General features: G+C 41.5%; 1 pseudogene; it reads left to right on the top strand.

Annotated features, from left to right (window-relative positions):
* The window catches only part of LOC128642311 (fatty acyl-CoA hydrolase precursor, medium chain-like), a 141,073-nt pseudogene extending 134,366 nt beyond the window's left edge, over positions 1–6,707 (top strand).
* The last annotated feature ends 10,265 nt before the right edge of the window (positions 6,708–16,972 follow it).

A 16,972-nucleotide genomic window follows, 5' to 3' on the forward strand; every position in this document is an offset into this window, starting at 1 on the left:
AAAAAAAAAAAACGACTGATGTTCTAGCCCTAAAAAGGGCTTTTTGGGGTGCTGTCCTTACCGCAGAGATCAGATGATCAATGTCAGTCCCTTCGGGATCCATCCCTTATCTAGACATTTTTGACCTAGGCGACTTCTCTTCTCAGTGACAATACCTCCTGCTGCACTGAAGGTCCTTTCTGACAGGACACTTGAAGCGGGGCAAGCCAGAAGTTCTATGGCAAATTGGGATAGCTCAGGCCACAGGTCAAGCCTGCACACCCAGTAGTCAAGGTGTTCATCGCTCCTCAGAGTGTCGAGATCTGCAGTTAAGGCGAGGTAGTCTGCTACCTGTCGGTCGAGTCGTTCTCTGAGGGTGGACCCCGAAGGGCTGTGGCTATGCATAGGAGTTAAAAAGCTCTGCATGTCCTCCATCAACAACACATCTATAAAGTGTCCTGTCCTTGCCGGCGTGGTCGTGGGAGTCGGAGGATTACTTTCAGCTCTTCCCCTGTTAGATTCACATTGTGTTGGGACATCACCCTTATACGCTGTGTAAAGCATACTTTTAAATTTATTTTGGAAATGCTGCATCCTTTCCGAATTGTAATTCGGTAACATTTCTGGCACTTTATGCTGATACCGGGGGTCTAGTAGCGTGGACACCCAGTACAGGTCATTCTCCTTCAGCTTTTTTATACAAGGGTCCCTCAACAGGAACGACAGCATGAAAGACCCCATTTGCACAAGGTTGGATGCCGAGCTAGTCATGTCCCGTTCCTCATCCTCAGTGATGTCACTGAAGGTATCTTCTTCCCGCCAGCCACGTACAACACCACGGGTACCAGATAGGTGACAACGAGCACCCTGGGATTCCTGTTGTGGTTGGTCTTCCTCCTCCTCCTCCTCAAAGCCACATTCCTCCTCTGACTCCTCTTTCTCACAATCCTCTTCCAGCGTTGCCGCAGGTCCAGCAAGCGATGCTGATAAGGCTGTTTCTGGTGGTGATGGTGACCACAACTCTTCCTCTTCCTCTTCACGCTCATCTACGGCTTGATCCAGCACTCTTCGCAGGGCACGCTCCAGGAAGAAAACAAATGGTATGATGTTGCTGATGGTGCCTTCGATGCTACTGACAAGGTTTGTCACCTCCTCAAAAGGACGCATGAGCCTACAGGCATTGTGCATGAGCGCCCAGTAACATGGCAAAAAAATTCCCAGCTCCGCAGAGGCTGTCCTAGCACCCCGGTCATACAAATACTCGTTAACGGCTTTTTCTTGTTGGAGCAGGCGTTCGAACATTAGGAGTGTTGAATTCCAACGTGTCGGGCTGTCGCAAATCAAGCGCCTCACTGGCATGTTGTTTCGCCGCTGGATAACGGAAAAGTGCGCCATGGCCATGTAGGAATGCCTCAAATGGCCACACACTTTCCTGGCCTGCTTCAGGACATCCTGTAAGCCTGGGTACTTATGCACAAAGCGTTGTACGATCAGATTACACACATGTGCCATGCACGGCACAGGTGTCAACTTGCCCAATTTCAATGCCGCCACCAAATTACTTCCGTTGTCAGAAACCACTTTGCCGATCTCCAGTTGGTGTGGAGTCAGCCACTGATCCACCTGTGCGTTCAGGGCGGACAGGAGTGCTTGTCCGGTGTGACTCTCTGCTTTCAGGCAAGTCAAACCCAAGATGGTGTGACACTGCCATATCCGGGATGTGGAATAGTACCTGGGCTTGATGTGGAGCAAGACGCAGCAGCAGAAGAGGACTCAGCCGAGGAGGTTATGGAAGAGGATGGAGTAGGAGGAGTAGAGGAGGTGGCAGCAGGCCTGCCTGCAAGTCGTGGCGGTGTCACCAACTCCTCCTCTGCAGAGCCACGCATTACATGCTTGGCAGCCATCAGCAGGTTTACCCAATGCGCAGTGTAGGTGATATACCTGCCCTGACCATGCTTTGCAGACCAGCTATCAGTTGTCATATGGATCCTTGCCCCAACACTGTGTGCCAGACATGCCATTACTTCTTTTTGCACAATCGAGTACAGGTTGGGGATTGCCTTTTGTGAAAAGAAATTTTGGCCGGGTACCATCCACTGCGGTGTCCCAATAGCTACAAATTTTTGGAACGCCTCAGACTCCACCAGCTTGTATGGTAAAAGCTGGCAGACTAAGAGTTCAGACAAGCCAGCTGTCAGACGCCGGGCAAGGGGGTGACTTTGTGACATTGGCTTCTTACGCTCAAACATGTCCTTGACAGACACCTGACTGGGGGCAGATGAGCAGGAACTGCACCGGACGAGAGACGGAGTGGCGGATGGTTGAGAGGGCCTGGCACACACGCTGGCAGGCAGGCAGCAACTGCAATTAGATTACACTAGCAGACTGATGTTTCACAGTCAAAAAAGTTTTTTTTTTTAATTTACAATACTGTTACAACAGATATGAGTGGTGGCACTAGTTGGCAAGTGGGCCTGGCACACACACTGGCAGGCAGGCAACTGCTATTAGATTACACTAGCAGACTGATGTTTCACAGTCAAAAAGTTTTTTTTTTTAAATATTTACACTACTGTTACAAAAGATATGGGTGGTGGCACTAGTTGGCAAGTGGGCCTGGCACACATGCTGGCAGTCAGGCAACTGAAATTAGATTACACTAGCAGACTGATGTTTCACAGTCAAAAAAGTTTTTTTTTTTTACAAAATTTACACAGGAGCAGGAACTGCACCGGACGAGAGACGGAGTGGCGGATGGTTGAGAGGGCCTGGCACACACACTGGCAGGCAGGCAACTGCAATTAGATTACACTAGCATACTGATGTTTCACAGTCAAAAAGTTTTTTTAAAAAAGTTTTACAATACTGTTACAAGAGATATGAGTGGTGGCACTAGTTGGCAAGTGGGCCTGGCACACACGCTGGCAGGCAGGCAGGCAACTGCAATTAGATTACACTAGCAGACTGATGTTTCACAGTCAAAAAAGTTTTTTTTTAAATATTTACACTACTGTTACAACAGATATGAGTGGTGGCACTAGTTGGCAAGTGGGCCTGGCACACACGCTGGCAGGCAGGCAACTGCAATTAGATTACACTAGCAGACTGATGTTTCACAATCAAAAAAGTTTTTTTTAAAAAAAATTACAATACTGTTACAACAGATATGAGTGGTGGCACTAGTTGGCAAGTGGGCCTGGCACACACGCTGGCAGGCAGGCAACTGCTATTAGATTACACTAGCAGACTGATGTTTCACAGTCAAAAAAATTTTTTTTTACAAAATTTACACTACTTTTACAACAGATATGAGTGGTGGCACTGCAGGCAGGCAACTGCAATTAGATTACACTAGCAGACTGATGTTTCACAGTCAAAATTACACAGGCAAAAAAAAAAAAAAACGACTGATGTTCTAGCCCTAAAAAGGGCTTTTTGGGGTGCTGTCCTTACCGCAGAGATCAGATGAGTCCTTCAGGACTGTAGTGGACACTGAATACACTAGCCTAGCTATCAATTTCCCTATAAAATCAGCAGCAGCTACACTATCCCTCCTCTCAGTAAGAATGCAGGATCAGAATGAATCTAAAATGGCTGCTGCCCAGGAGCTGGGAGGGTCTGGGTCTTTTGCTGATTGGCTGAAATGTGTCTGCAGACTGTGAGATACAGGGTCAAAGTTTACTCAATGATGACAAATAGGGGGCGGATCGAACATCGCATATGTTCGCCCGCCGTGGCGAACGCGAACAAGCTATGTTCGCCGAGAACTATTCGCCGGCGAACTATTCGCGACATCACTACACAGTATACACTGTGAGCCTGACATACACGCTGGCAGGCAGGCAACTGCAATTAGATTACACAGGAAAAAAAAAAGCAGACTGATGTTCTAGCCCTAAAAAGGGCTTTTTGGGGTGCTGTCCTTACAGCAGAGATCAGATGAGTCCTTCAGGACTGTAGTGGACACTGAATACACTAGCCTAGCTATCAATTTCCCTATTAAATCAGCAGCAGCTACACTGTCCCTCCTCTCACTAAGAATGCAGCTTCCGAATGAATCTAAAATGGATACTGTCCAGGAGGTGGGAGGGTCTGGGAGGGAGGGTCTGCTGCTGATTGGCTGGAATGTGTCTGCTGACTGTGAGGTACAGGGTCAAAGTTTACTCAATGATGACCAATAGGGGGCGGACTGAGCATCGCATATGTTCGCCCGCCGCGGCGAACGCGAACAAGCTATGTTCGCCGGGAACTATTCGCCGGCGAACTATTCGGGACTTCACTAATGATGCAACAGGGACAAAAGAAGTATTCAAAAACACAGCTGCAGAGTAATGTTTACATTCTATAATCTCCTTCTTGGGCCTCACAGGATGATCTCAAACAAAGTGACCAGTCTTACCGCTGTAGAAACAACAATTCAAACTTCTACTATTAACAAAAAGGGGAACAGGCCCGTTAGAGGGATAATAAAGTTTAAATTCAACCGGAGTATGCAATTTTAAATAACTTTCCAATTACGTCCAATATCTAATTTGTTTTTTTCTCTTGGTATCTTTTGTTGAAAAGCATAACTAGATAGGCTCAGGAGCAGCAATGAACTAATGGGAGGTAGCTGCTTATTGGTGGCTGCCCATATAATACCTCTTATCACTGGCTCACCTGATGTGTTAAGTTATCTCCCAGTAGTGCATTTCTGGTCTGTCAACAATGCATAACAAAAGAAAGAAGCAGATTTTATAATATAAGAAATTTTAAAGTTTTATCTGAATTATGAACAAATAATTTGGTTTTGATGTCCCTTTAATCACTCCAATCTGCATGGGTTATTCTAAAGACACAGGTTTAGTAGTATAAGTAGGCTCTGATGAGGAATGACTTTGTGAGGAAAGTCTGAGTAGCAAGTATCTCTTATTTCTAGTTTGGAATCGCATTTCTATTTGGATGAACAAGATCATTAAACTTTCCAAATACGCTGAGAGATCCATTAAAGCAAGTTCATATTTCAGATGTACAGAGAGATCCAGATGAAACTGAAGAAGAAGAAGAGAAGAAGCATTCTAGTCTGTGTCACTAGCTATGCAATAGAAGGTACAAACATAGTTCTCTACAGGTCTCTTTCCTTGCCACAAAGCCCTCAAAGCAACTTGAGAAGAGGAAATATGATGTGGATTATGATAAAGCAAACTCATAGCATTAACAAAAAAGACCAACGTTTTTAGCATATAACAGTATCAAACTGAAGGTTCACCTGTCAGTAAGTCAATAGTAGTGCAAAATAAAACCTACAAGAAAACAGGATTTGTCAGGCAGTGATGAAAGTATGGAACTGTTGTCTATCCCAAGCAAAACTTTCTGGTAGTGGCAGATTCTGCCGTAGATAGTTAAAATGTCCTGACTGCTCAAAACTAAGAGCATTTGGCACACCAGCATCCTGAGCAGCAATAAGGGAGACACCCCAGCAGACTATGGGGCCAATTTACTATACCCCGAATGGGGCCAACTCACTCTGTTTAGACACAAGCCTTCAGGCCTGCCGGAAACAGGAGTTAAGAAGCAGCGGTCTTACCTGGATCCGCCACCTCTGAGCGGCGTACAGCAATCAACCCGATCAAATGCGATTGGGTTGTTTGACACCCTATGCTAGCGGCCAATTGGCCGCAAATCTGCAGGGGGCGGCATTGCACAAGCAGTTCACTAGAACTGCTTGTGCAATGCTGAATGCCGACAGCTTATGCTGTCCGCATTCAGCGATGTCTGTCAGACATGATACGCTACAGCGTTTCATGTTAGACAGACATTATTAAATCGGCCCCTATAACTGAATCTGAAGTCTTTCAACTCTCTGCAATAATTTTAACTGTGAGGCCTGTAGTTCTTGTACAGAGTGAGTTAGCACAGTAGGTTGCTAATAATATTCACCATCTCCACTGGATTCTTGCTGGCTATTTTATAATGTAAGGCACAAAGGGATTTACCTTGTAAGATGACTGGAACCAAGCTTGCAGGAGATGCAATAAATATGGATGTTAGCAACAGGCTGAGGTTGTGACTGGATAAGTGTAAGGTAAGACTATATTGTTTTTAAGTAGTAACAAATACAGAGTTCTACTTTCAGATTTTTCCTTTGACCTTCAAACGTGCACATTCATAAATGACTCCTGTATTTGTTCTAGGGCACTGGTTTACAAACCTATCCTCAGGCCAAATTTTAAGGATTACCTTGGATGAGAACAGGTAAAATAACCATGTTAACTAATCAGCTGATTATTTCTACTATGCCCCAGTTCAGCTATCTTCAAAATCTGGCCTGTTAGGGTAGCCTGAGGACAGGTTTGAAAACCAGTAATCTAGGGTGAATGTAGGTAGGCTGGTAGGAAATTATTTACATATTCATACCATGGTCCTAACGTGCAATATTTTCTGCAGGGACCCAAATGGATATGGTTTAGAACATTGGCCCGTGTATGATCAAGATGAAGCTTATCTAGAAATTGACTTGAAACAGAAGTCAGCAAAGAAGCTAATAGAGAAGAGAGTGGAGTTTTGGACCACCACGCTTCCTGAAAAACTTAAGAAGCTGCATGATGAGAAGGCAAATCACATAGAACTTCTTCTTAGATTTTTTTAGATATTTCTACTTTTTAAAACTGTTATATAAATATCACGTGCAAAGAAGGTGGAAAAATAAACTTCAATTGTGACAAATGTTTTAAAATATCTAATAAATAAAGTTGTAGTCAAGATGTATTTTTGCATTTACAACACTATTGGATGTTTCCTCTTCATTCTTAATGAGCTCAGCACCTACTTGTTAAACAGTGTAGATTGGCAAAAACAAGTATCTCCATTCAAGTCTATATTGATGCTTTATTTTACCATTAGTTTACATGGTTTACAAAAGCAATGTAAATTAGGACAAAGGCCCCAATTCTAAAAAGCTCTCTTGGCTGGTGAGATTCTATAAGAATGTTTACCAGCCCTTCTATTTCCCTGGTGCAATGATATAAAGCAACGTTTTACCCTCGCTAAGGGGAGTTTATAAAAGGAAAATCTATGCATATGAAAATTACAGTGAATTTAAAGTGAAGGTCAATTTCGATGAATTACTGCCCGGTTTTTAATAATCTTATTAAATACAAAAGCACTTTAATTAATCAAAATTGACATTTCACTTGTTTACTTCTAAAACTTACCTTTTAATCCTGACAGCCACTCCAGCGGTTGTCAGGATTAAAAGGTAAGTTTTAGAAGAAAACGAGTGAAATGTTAATTTTGATGAATTAAAGTGCCTTTGATTTAATAGGATTATTTAAAACCGGGCACTAATTAATCGAAATTGACCTTTTCTTTAAAGGGACATTAAACACTAAATACATGCTAGATAGAATGATGCATTCAAAGAAAAGATTAGTCCATGACTAACATGTAGATGTATTTTTTAATGTTTCATTAGTTTAAAAAGTGACAAAATAAGTGTAAAGTTTTAGTGTCTATAAAACACTGGGAGCTGCCATGTTGTAACTTGTGTTACCTTCTCTGCTGTGGCCAATTAGGGACCGTTATAAATAGGTCGTTAGAGTGTGCAGCCAATGGTTGTGCTGGATTTAACAGTGTTCTGCACTTCCATTTCTAAAATTAACTGAAAAGCTCACAATTTCAGAATGGAATTACAGGCAAAGAGGACAAAATAAATAATGAAAGTATATCGCTGAGTTGTTTTATTATATACAATTTATCATTTTATATTACTATCTCAAAGTGTTTAATGTCCCTTTAAGGTAAAGTGCACTGAAAACTGTGTAATATAATTTGTATTAAACATAATATTCACATTTTAAAATATGCTGGTCTCCCCCTCTGAACTTCGCTCTACATTGCAAACTTTTGTTTTGCAGAAATCTCTCATTATTTGTATGTGAGAGACCACTCACAGGGAAAGCCCCTTTTATAAAAGAATTCAATGAAGGCTGCCCTTGTGTGTGTTAGTGTGGAAAACCATGTCCTGACTGGCAAATATTTTAGAATCTGGGCCTAAGTGTGCAAGTTACCAATAGTTACTGCAAAAATTCACAATTATAAAACATCCAATAATGAATACAAGTGACAGCTTAACTTTATTATGGGAGATGTCTCATTAAAAACAGCAATGTGTTTATTGATCACTTAAACCTTGGTCATAATTAAGGGACTTATGGTGCCCAGAGCATTGCTGTTGTTAATTGGAAAACTGCTGTAATAAAGTTACTGTAAAGTGTTGCTGACACCTACATTAGATGGATACTGGATATCTCAAAATTGCATAAAATATAAAAAAATTACAGATAACAGTATTCTTTCATTTTTAAACCCTCAGTGATTAAAATAGTTTGTGTTCTGTCAGAATATTTCTCCTCAAACAAACACTTTACTATGATATAATATATACACACCAATTTTACATCATGTAATCCCATATAAATCTATCTACTCATTATATAATTATATCATTTTTTTTCCATTTATTATTCATAAAATTCACATTTTAAAGTTTTAAATGACCATGTATGAAATAAAACAAGTAGCCTGGTGCATGTTTTTTACTGACTTTTACAGCAACTAGTTGCTGAAAGAATATTGCTGACCAGCAATCAATATTTAAAGTGACATTCTGGTCAAAATTAAAATGTACATATGTCAATTACATCTTTGGATATAAACATATTTACAATATACATTTATTGCCAAAAAAAGCTTCTAGTAAACATTATCACTGTTTAAGTGTTAGCATTTTTTTCTCCATACATAAATATCTATATATTCTCAGTGTGCCAGCATTTTAAATACTGCAGCTGCTCACAGAGACAGTGGGGCTTGTTGATGTCAGCAATGATACAAACTGCGTCATTACCAGATGATACAAGCACTTTAGGATCTCTGAGCAAGTGTTGTGTTTAAAATGCTGGTGCACGGTGCATACTTAAATACATTTTTGAAACAGCTATAGCTTTTACACGAAGCCTTTTTGTTAATAAATGTATATTGCAAACATGCTTCTATTGAAAAACGAAATGCACCTATGTGCAATCCCTTTAAATGAACATGCACTGCTTGTTTTGTATGAGAAGAAATGGGAAATAATCATACAGATCTCGTGCAAACTCTCTGGAATTTGAAAAAACAAAGTCAGCAACAAGAACATCTGCAATAGTAAAGGACTCACCAGGGGTTTTCACCTGATCCTATACATGACTAGCTGCAGGCCCTCCAAGCACGACTTGCACAGCAATGTTACATCAGATCTGACCAGAAGGAATTCCACTGACCAAACCTTTATACTAGCTACTCCACATAAGACTAGAACAGACACACAGAGCCCTCATGCTCACTCCCCCACTTATGCCAGCTAAACCGCATCAGACCAGATGTAAGGATATCTTCCCCTCTATTTATTCTCTATAGTACATCAAACATGATCAGATGATGGACCAGTTCCTCCTTCTTCTGATAGCTAGGCCACATCAGACCAAACTAGACGCAAGTCTTCCATGTTCACATAACGCAGGGTAAGTTAGAAATCAGACACATTAGTTCTATTATAAAAATATACTCCTGAAATATATAACATTTATTGTCTCACATGAGAGCCTGACAGAAACACATCAGGAGAGAGTAAATGGGCTGAGAAGAGCAATATGTAACAAATAATGCACCTACATCTGTGGTGAGAGACCCACCCAGTCTCCCCCAGAAAAAAACATGTTTTTATTCTCTATAGAATGCCATAAGTTTTTTCCTGGCAAACCATTTTGTAAATAAAATAAATATGGTCAGATGGACATATTCATGACCCAAACATCTACAAATAGCGTGTTTTTATATATAATTTTTAATCCATCTGAATGCATCTTTTATGTTGTCATAATGCACAGACTGTGCACCATTGTGTCGCTTTTAATCTTTGACAAGTATTTTCTTTTATAAACCTTATTTTTATTGGGCTAGATTACGAGTTTTGCGGTATGAGTGAAAAAGCAGCGTCAAGCCTCATAACGCTGCTTTTTCACTACCACTGGTATTACGAGTCTTGCAGGTTTAGGGGCACCGCACACTTTTTTGGCCTTAACGCAAATTAACTTATGCAATTTGCGTAAAGTCTTTTTCCAGTGGGACTTCCACAGCGCCGGTATTATGAGTCTGCCTGGGAGGCCAAAAAGTGAGCAGTACACCCTATACCGCCAAGATCAATACCGTAAACTGAAAGTCAGTATTTCTGAGTTTTATGCTACAACGTCGTAACATAAAACTCATAACTAAAGTGCTAAAAAGTACACTAACACCCATAAACTACCTATTAAACGCTAAACTGAGACCCTCCCGCATCGCAAAAACTAAAATAAAATTATTAACCCCTAATGTGCCGCCCCCGACATCGCTGACACCTACATTATATTTATTAACCACTAATCGGCCGCCCCCAACGTCGCCTCCACTATACTAAATTTATTAACCCCTAAACCTAAGTCTAACCCTAACCCTAACACCCCTTAACTTAAATATAATTAAAATAAATCTAAATAAAACATACTATCATTACCTAAATAATTCCTATTTAAAACTAAATACTTACCTATAAAATAAACCCTAAAATAGCTACAATAGTAGCTAGCTTAGGGTTTATTTTTTATTTTACAGGCAAGTTTGAATTTATTTTAACTAGGTAGAATAGTTACTAAATAGTTATTAACTATTTACTAACTACCTAGCTAAAAAAATACAAATTTACCTGTAAAATAAAACCTAACCTGAGTTACACTAACACCTAACCTTACACTACAATTAAATAAATTACCTAAATTAAATATAATTACCTAAATTACAAAAAAAACACACACTAAATTACACAAAATAAAAAAAAGAAATTATCAGATATTTAAAGTAATTACACCTAATCTAATAGCCCTATCAAAATAAAAAAGCCACCCCCAAAATAAAAAAAACCCTAGCCTAAACTAAACTACCAATAATAATAACTACCAATACAGTGAAACTCTAAGGTTAATAGAGGAGTTTAATAACCTTTGATATGTTTAACCCTGAATTACACAATCTATTTTATAATTGCCACTCAGTCTCACACCAAACCTTGGACTCTATATAATTTATTTAGAATCCTGTTATGCTCATAGACTGAGGGATGACGATATAGTCATTTTATAGTAATCAAATAACTTGTTAGTGGAACTCAATAATAATATAACATAACATGAGAGAAGTAATATGGCCACTAAGTAATGGATAAATGTAGTGAGAAAACAAAGATCATATAGAACTCAAGCTTACACCATTATTCTTTCTGTTGAAGAGCATACAGTTTGTGTAAGCAAGGGGAAGAATAACAGTGCTTGTTGTAATGAGTTCCCTGGAAATCAAGGTGTTAATGAATTCACACACACAGCAATTGAAAGTGTAGCAAGTAGTAGGCAAGGGTTAGTTCATGAAGCTTAAAACAGCAGTGACAGTTTAAGCAAGTGTAGCAAATAGTAGTTAGAGAGGCAATTAAGCAGCTATGCAGTCTTGACTTTAGAATGATGCAACACAAAGATAGTCTGCTGTACACTTAAAGTAAGATAGTCACTGTACCGTACATCAGAAGCGTGGTAAGAGGTGTGTAATAAGCCTGTTGAGAGGAGGACAAGCAGAGCTGTGGTATTCTGGTGAGAACATAGCAGGCAGAGCTGAGTGATGTCACCTGCAGCTGAGAGGAACAGCGTGTAGCGTCTGCAGAGAGGCCAGATGCTGCTGGGAGAGAGGAACACACCACTGGCTGGAAATACAAAGTAGTTGTGGACGCAACTTCCAGGAGTCAGAAGAGGTAAGGCGTAGAACTCCAGGAGATCTGTGAAGGAAGACAGGTAGAGAGATCCGGTCTCCACAGGCTAGTAGCGGAAGTGGTGTCAGAGGAATTCTTACACCCACTAAAGCAAATTACCTAGCATAGAACAGAAGGAGGAGGGGCCTTAAATAGGGATTTTAGAGCCTTAAAGATATATACAGCAGTGATCATGACATGACACCCCCTTCAAGGAGCAGCTCAGCGGATCACGGTTTAGGGCGATCTGGGTGACGTTTATGAAACTGGGAGAAGAGACGGGGGGCTTTCAGATTTAGTGACGGTTCCCAGGAATCTTCCTCAGTGCCAAAACCCTTCCAATGAACCAAGTATTGCAAGGTCTTTTTGTAATACCGAGAGTCTAAGATAGATTCAACCTCATATTCTAAATCTTCTATAGGAACTACAGAAAGCGGGGTCTGTAAGGTCTGAGGTCTTACTGGATGATAAGGTTTAAGTAGGGAGACATGGAAGGTAGAATGACATTTATAAGAAGGAGGCAGTTGAAGGGTGACAGCATTCTGATTAATGACCTTCACTATCGGGAAAGGACCAACAAATAAAATACCAAGCTTTTTGCTAGGTATTTGGAGCTTTAAGTACTTAGTGGAGAGCCATACATTGTCTCCAGGTTTATAATCAGGAGATGGTGTTCTTCTGAGATCATAATAAACTTTCTGTTTGGATTGCACATCTAGTAGCGTCTCTTTAAGAATGGAAAATCCATGTGCAATGGTGTTGATTGTTTTGTCAACAAGGGGTGAAGAACTGTCAGTTCGATGACACAGCTGATATGATGGGTGGAATCCATAATTTACGAAGAATGGAGTGAGTTTGCTGGAGTTTTTAACAGTGTTATTAAAGACGAATTCTGCCGTTGGTAAGAGGGAGACCCAATTATCTTGTTGAACAGTACAATAACAGCATAGGTACTGTTCTAAGGTCTGGTTAGTCCGTTCCGTCTGTCCATTAGTCTGGGGGTGGAAATCAGAGGAGAGCCTCCTATCGATCTGTAGTGTTAGACAAAGTTGTGACCAGAATTTAGACGTAAATTGCGTTCCCTGATCTGTAGTGATAGAATCGGGTAGACCGTGGAGTTTTACTATGTGGTTAAGAAACAAATGGGCAGTCTCAGCGGCAGTGGGTAGTCCCACAACGGGGATAAAGTGAGTAATTTTAGAGAATAAATCATTTACCACTAGTATTGTATTATGGTTAGATGAAGGAGGCAATTCGACAATGAAGTCCATGGCTATGGCTTGCCAAGGTCTTTCGGCTATGGGCATGGATAGAAGGAAGCCATAAGGATGGATCTTTTGATGTTTTGAAGTACAACAGATGGAACAGGTTTTGATGTAGTTAGTGACAGAGTTATTCATCTTTGGCCACCAGAAATCTCTTTGCAGAAGATGTAAGATCTTTTTGATGCCAGGATGTCCGGATAAGAGAGAATCATGAGCTGATCTGAGTATGTCCTCCCTAAGGGAAGGAGGAATATACAGTCGTTCGTTGTAATACAAGAGCCCATCCAAAGACCTTGTGAGAGGTAAAGAAGAGGAAGTAGAGTCTCTTTCTTGATGTGTCTTTATATAGTCAGGAGAGTGAGAGATGAGAGCGATGAAGCGGTCTTGGTGTATTATTGAACAAGGTGTCATATGAAGGTTTAGGATCCTTCCTGGACAGGGCATCTGCCTTCATGTTCTTGCTACCGGGTCTGTAAGTGATTAAGTAGTTAAATCTAGAGAAAAGAAGACTCCAGCGGACTTGTCTGGAACTGCAGGTTCCTGTGGTCCGTATAGATAATGATGGGTTGTTGAGTACCCTTGACTAGGTGTCTCCAGAATTCCAGAGAAGCTTTGATGGCGAGTAATTCCTTTTCTCCTATGGTGTAGTTGTACTCAGCATTGGTCATAAGCCTAGAGAAGAAGGAAACTGGATGTAAGGGTTCTGATGATGATCTCCTCTGGGATAGGATGGCTCCGATGGCATAGTCTGAGGCGTCTACTTCCAGAAAGTATTGTAATTTTGGATCCGGGAAGTGCAAAATGGGAGCTGTGGTAAATCTTTATTTTAATAAGTTGAAGGCCTGATCAGCTTCAGGATTCCAAAAATACTTGTAAGTCTTCTTTGTAAGAGCGGTGAGAGGATTAACAATAGAGGAAAAGCTTCTGATAACTTTTCTGTAAAAATTGGCAAAGCCAAGAAATATTTGAACCTCCCTTTTAGAAGTAGAGATAGGCCAGTTGATGATGGCTTCAACTTTCTTAGTCTCCATGAGTATTCCGGATGGGTATATGTTATACCCCAAGAAAGAAATGGAGTTAGTATTGAAAATACACTTCTCTCCTTTGGCGAACAGTGAATGTGTCCTTAACCTGGAGAGGACTAAACAAATGGAATGGAATTGGTTCCTAAGGGCTGCAGAGTTCCATTGGGTGTCAGGTGCCCATCTTTTGAATTCCGCAACATACTCCTCCACGGGTCTTTTACCCTGACGGAGAGTGCAGATAGAGGCTTCTGCTGTGTTTTGTTTGTCTCGATCTTCGTAGAGAACTGACATTGCATCAAAGAAATTATCAAGTGAGTTCAATATCGAGTCATTATTCTCATAGAAAGTGTTTGCCCATCTCCTGGGTTCACCGGAGAGGTAAGATAAGACAGTTAACACCTTAATTTTCTCTATGGGGTAGGTTTTTGGTTTAGGGAAAAGAAGAGAATGCAGGAATTCTTGAACTCTCTGATGTGAGCTCTTTTTTTTTTTTTTTTTAGATTTAATTTTTTTTTTTTATTGAGAAACAATAGGATAGGTGTACATTAGCTGAGGAGATGCAGCTCCAAACCATCAAAAAAAGCTTAGAAAAATAACAGGTATTTAGATGCATCCAGAGTGGAAATAAGCACTTTCACCTATTACAGAATGCTAAGTATATACCCGACTTGTCGAGCCTTAATCCATGGCTGACAAGTCTGAGAATATGGGGGGGGGGGGTCATAATAACTGAGAATCGAGAAAACCTCAATGATAGAGACGGGGGAGGGGAGGGGGGGTGGAGGGGTGAGGGGAGGGGGAGAAAGCTAGAAAAAAAGAGAGAGAGAGGGCAGTCCAGATGAGGTCACCAATATGTTGAATGAGTTACAGATATAGGGAAGGAGCAGTCAAGGGGCTATGTGTCCTGAGCAGTTGCGTTGGGTTTCCAGTCTGTGTTGTGAGACTTCTTCCAGTCAGCCCAGATCAACTCAAATAGGTCAGATTTATTTAATTTGTAAAAGATATCCTTTTCCATTGTGTATACATAGGCCATATTGTTACAGACCACTGACCAGCTAGAGGGCATTTCCTTTTTTCCAGGAGCAAGCAATAGAGTATTTTATAGCCATAAACAGGTAGATGCAAATATACGCATGATTTTTAGGTAGAGGGTGTAGGTTTAGATGAAGAAGTGCTGAAGCAGACAGCCTGGGAAGCCTAATGCCAATACTACGTAGAACCGAGAAGCACTTTTGCCATAGCGGTTGAATCACGGGACACTCCCACCATATGTGTAAAGCATTACCCCTGTGTCCACAATTTCGCCAGCAATTGGGGGACACATTTGGGAATATTTTCGCTAACCTAGTAGGCACATAGTACCAGTGAGATAGAAGTTTAAAATAGGTCTCGTACAACGTTGTGCAATGAATAGCTTTCTGGGTCAGGGAAAAGGCTCGCTCCCACTCCTCAGGAGTAGTGTGTCTCCCCGTCAGCGTTTCCCAGTGGGACAGATGGTTAGGGGTTTCCTGGCTCTGTGACCCGCCTAACAGTACATAGTCAATAGAAAGGGGCCTACATAACCTATCTCCCCTGGCCCAAATTGACTCCCATAGAGTTAATGGTCTATCAGGACTGGGTTTAAAGCCCCAACTACTTAGGAAACTCTTGATCCTCTGGTATTCAAAGGGTAAATACTACGGGACCTGGGCATCGACACTAATTTGGGATAGTTGTTTAAAAGAGTCTTGGGGGGACGAGGACCAAAGGTCCGATATACTATTAATTCCTAATTGGGCCCATTTATTGGGGTGAGAGTCTTGTAGACCTGAGAGAAGACCTGCAATGGAGGCAACTGGGGAAGGATGTGGGGCTACATGTGGATGGTGCCGTATTCTATCCCAGAAACCAAGGCATTCACAGACAACGGGGTTGATTAAGGCCAGCTCCCTTCGGCAAGGTGGAGGGGTCCAGATTAGGTCCCATAAGGTGATTTGAAAAGGCAGCGCGGCCTGTTCAATGGACTTCCATTTAGCATCCGAAGACTTTACCCCACATTGTGAAACATGGGTAAGCATTGCGCCCTCATAATACCTTACCACTGACGGAGAAACTATGCCCCCCGAGGATTTAGGGAGTTGAAGTACTCTATGTGCGACTCTAGGTGGTTTATCCATCCAGATAAATTTGGTGAACCCGCTCTGGAATTGAAGAAGAAAATGTCTCGGAATTTTAATAGGTAGGTAGCGGAAAAGATACGTCAACCTGGGGAGGAAAGACATTTTCAACGCCGTGATCCTACCCAGCCAAGATACATGCTGGAGGTTCCAGTCCTTCCGCAGGGAGCGAAGTGAAGTAAGGAGAGGAAGGTAGTTGTCTTTAATTATTTGAGGAAGGCTACTAGAAATCCTGACACCCAAGTGTAGAACAGATTGTTCTGTCCAATTAAACTTGTAAGTCTTAGTGAGGGGGACTAATTGCGCACTTGTAAACCCTTGCATGTACACTTGAGTTTTTGCCAGGTTTAGCTTGTAGTAAGAATGGGCCCCAAACATGGTGAGTATATCTAGGAGTCTGGGAATCCCCTGCTCAGGTTGTGACGAGAAGAGAGTTACATCATCGGCAAAAAGTGCAATTTTGTGCGAGGTGCCCGACAGAGTGACACCTTTAATTTGGGGGTCATATCTAATCTGGTCTGCCAGGGGTTCTATCGAAAGGGCAAACAGAAGCGGCGAGAGGGGACACCCCTGTCTGGTGCCGTTTGTGATGGAAAAGAGTGGGGAGTGAAAGCCCAGGCCACTCACGGATGCAGTAGGAGTGGAATAGAGGGCCTGAATGGCCGCTATGAAGTCGGGGGGAAAGTGGAATCTCTTGAG

This window comes from Bombina bombina, chromosome 1 (genome assembly GCF_027579735.1).
Source record: "Bombina bombina isolate aBomBom1 chromosome 1, aBomBom1.pri, whole genome shotgun sequence".
Classification (NCBI taxonomy): Eukaryota; Metazoa; Chordata; class Amphibia; order Anura; family Bombinatoridae; genus Bombina; species Bombina bombina.